Here is a 4,012-nt window from a genome sequence, read left to right as displayed (position 1 = left end):
TTTTGTAGCGACAGTTGGGCATCCCTGAGTCGCATTAGTTTGGCTAGTACAGCCTTGTGTCCGTAGTCATTGTGTTTGGCCAGAGCCTCAATCTCCGAGTGAAGTAGTTTCGGCATCTATATCGCAGGTATGCCTTTTTAGGCGTCTTACAAGTTCGAATATATAGCCTTAACTTTAAAATCGGGATTATGCCTTTTGTAGGTCTTATAAATTTTAACATGCCATACTTGAGGTCTTATAGACTTGGTTACTTGGTACAAGCATGATTCATGCCTTGCTTGAGGTCTTACAGATTTGGTTACTTGGTACAAGTGTGACTCATGCCTTGCTTGAGGCCTTATAGGTTTGGTATTGCCTTATGAAGGCCTTATGAGCTCGCGGTTGCCCGCATGGGATCTTATAGCCTCGACTTTTCAAATCGATAGGGTGACTATCGACGATAGTCCCCGAGACATCGAGAGTTTTTTCGGCTCTGGAGTCGCTTTTTATAAACTTGGTGTTGCCTTATTGAGGGCTTATGAGTTCAAAGTTTTCTGACCTGGAGGTCAAGTTCCTGACGCCAGTCCTCGAGTGTTTGGGAAATTTTTGGATTTGGAGCCATTTCTTGCGAAAGCATCAAACTTCTTTGAAGCGTAAAGCGTTTTGATGGAGGAGGAAATATTATTTGATTACTTGGAACAAGCATACATGTTTTTGCTATCAAGGGCTCAATTATTCTATGCGGACACGGTTCATTCGACCGTTTGGCCCGATACATCATTTTCCTATCGAGACCCTTTTTGACTTATCTTGACTTCTTCAAGAAGGCGATCTTCCGGGGGGATGCCCCCCATTATTTGAGGTTGATTTAAGAGAAGCCTTGAATACTTGTTAGGTTCTCCTTAGGTAGCATATAGATGTTGCCTCGTTAAAAACCTTGTCGGTAAAACCCTTCTTGGGATAAAACCCGATCGAAGGAAAAGAGTGCAACGTATACTTTGAAACCTTAAGGTCTTCGAGCTGGAGGGTGCTTCGACTGTTTTGATCGGACATCTGCGCAAAGGTTAGTGTGAGATGTAAATAAAAGGGGAGATGGTCATACCTTAGTGGCGATGGCGCTTCGAGCCTCGATATGCTTTCAATGTTCGCTCTAGGGACGCGGCACAGTCCTTTGCTTGTTTTACTCGGGTATAGCCGAAATGTGTCCCGTTAGTGCTATTTAACTATTTGCTTATCCTTTGGCTCCTTTGATGTTAAAGGCATTGATGGCGGTTCCACATCGTGCACCACGAACATCTCCTTTGCTGTATGTTGTTCCCCATACACGGTTTTTACTCCTTCCTTTGTTGGAAACTTCATTATTTGATGAAGGGTTGATGGTACTACTCTCATGCAGTGTATCCATGGCCTTCCGAACAAGGCATTATACCTCATTTCTCCTTTGATGACATGGAATTTGGCATTTTGGGTCGTGACAGCCACGTTGACCGGGAGGGTGAATTCCCCTTTTGTTGTTCCGCTTGCCATGTTGAATTCATTGAGGATTCGAGAGGTGGGCACGATTTGGTCAAGCAGTCCGAGCTTCTCCACCACCCTTGGCCTAATAATGTTGGCCGAGCTACCTGGATCCATAAGTACACTCTTAATTTAAAATATATTCACAAGAAAAGAGATTACTAGTGCGTCGTTATGAGGTTGAGACAGGGTCTCGATGTCCTCGTAGCTGAACATGAGAGCGTTCTCTGATATGTAGCCTCAAGTTCGCTTTTCCCTGGTGATGGATATTTTTGTTCTTCTGACAGTGGGCTACTGTGGGATGTTGATTCCTCTCATGATCATATAGATGACATGCTGCGGCTCATCTGTTTCATTCTTCCTATTTGCCTCTTTTCCCGGGAACTGATTTTTGGATCGGTCGCTAAGGAACTCTTGGAGGTGCCCTTTGCTGAGTAGTCGGGATACTTCCTCTGGGAGCTGTCTGCAATATTCGGTCCTATGACCGTGTGTGCCGTGAAATTCGCACACTAAGTTGGGGTTCCTCTGCAACGGATCTGATAGCATAGGTCTTGGCCACCTGGTGTCTTTGATTTTACTGATGGCAGATACGATGTCTGAAACGTCAACATTGAAGTTGTATTTCGATAGGTAGGGTGCCTCTGTCGGTCCTGTATGCCTATTGAATTCTACTCTGCTCACGAGTCCCCGAGAATTCTGACCTCGGTCTGTTCTTCGATCGTTTCAGGGTATGTTACGCCTTGGAGCATTTCTCCTATCTTTGGTGTATAGTTGGTACCTTTTCTTATTTGGCTTTGGCTTCTTTGCCAGGAGTATTCTTGGATATACCGAGCCCGAGGGGGCTCCCAGTTGTTCTTCCTCGACCCTAATCTTCGACTGATATCGGTTGTGGACATCAGACTAAGTCACGGCGGGATATTTAATCAAATTCTGCTTCAATTGCTTTTAAGCCACCGAGCTTCGCTCATTCAAGACTTGGGTGAAGGCCCGCACTGCCTAGTCATCGGAGACTGGTGGTAATTCCATCCTCTCCATTTGGAAGTGAGATAGGAACTCCCAAAACATCTCGTTTTCCTTTTGTTTGATTTTGAAGACGTCAGATTTCCTTGTAGCCACCCTGGTGGCACCGACATGTGCTTTTATGAAAGAATCTGCCAATATGGCAAATGAGTCTATGAAATTCGGGGCTAGGTTGTGGTACCACATCATGGCCCCTTTTGAAAGTGTTTCTCCAAACTTCTTCAACAGGACAGATTCGATCTCGTCGCCTTTCAGGTCATTTCCCTTTATGGCACAAGTGTAAGCTGTGACATGCTCGTTAGGATTTGAGGTTCTGTTGTACTTCGGTAGATTGAGCATTCAGAATTTCTTCGGGATGGGCTTTGGAGAGGCATCTGATGGGAATGGTTTTTGTATGAATTTCTTCGAATCGACACCCTTTCAGGTACCTGTTCAATTCGAGGGGCCATTTCCGGGGCCGCTGTACTTGGGATTTTTTGGTGGATTTGTAGTTGAGCAATTGCCAGCTTTTGTGCCTGCAACATATCAAAAATAACGTGAAGGCTAACCTCTTGTTCCTTCCAAGCCGGGGTTTTCTGAGCTTCTTGTTGGTCTCCTTGGCGTATGCTCCTGTTAGTGTAGGAGCTTATATCGACATGTTGGGCATCGCATGAGACCAAATCCGATGGGATTGGCTCTAGTACGTCCTCAGGGTTTCGTGGTGGTACACCAATACCTGGAATGGCCACGCCATTTTCTCCATGGTCTTCAAGACCGTTGTTTTCATATGCATTTACTGATTTAGACATTTTGACCTGAAATCAAAGCTTGGACAAGAAAAAGTGTGAAAGATAACTTGTGTTATGTAGTAAACCAGCAACAAAACAATCACTATTATTTTTAGCCCCACGGTGGGCGCCAAACTGTTTACCTCGAAAATGGTAATTACAATTAGATTTGATTTTATGGTTCTAAAAATACGTGATTTATTTTTATGCTAGTTGTTAAGTGATAGATGCTAAGTATGAGATTAGGAAATGAGATAAGAACTTGAAAATAATATGTTCAAGCAAACTGAACGGCTGAGAATCGGGGTCTCGAGCCTGGCTATACGGGGCCTCGAGGTCGAGCTCGGTATTGAGATGTGGATAGACAATGAAAGAATAACAATTTTGAGAGCTTTGGTGAAGGCTATTTATGACCAATAATGAGCAATAATTGAAGAACAATAAATAGAGCGCAATAAATGTAAGCAATAAATAGTGAAATCAAGAGAATATGTTTAAGTTAGAGAGTAGAGAGAATGTTCTTGTATTGAATGTTGTGAGTGGTATATATCTTCTTACAAAAATGACAAGGGTCCCATTTATATATCAGGGGAATCCCAACATAGTACAAGTGCATTTATTACAAAGACATTGACTGGTACAACCATTTAATGCCACGGTACGGGCTTGAACTAGCCTAATAGACTTGGTTAGCTTTAGTCATGTGCCTTGGGAACTTTCCGTTAGTCCAT

The sequence above is a fragment of the Nicotiana tabacum genome, chromosome 7 (assembly GCF_000715075.1).
Source record: "Nicotiana tabacum cultivar K326 chromosome 7, ASM71507v2, whole genome shotgun sequence".
Lineage (NCBI taxonomy): Eukaryota > Viridiplantae > Streptophyta > Magnoliopsida > Solanales > Solanaceae > Nicotiana > Nicotiana tabacum.
Note: the sequence above shows the minus strand (reverse complement) of the source record.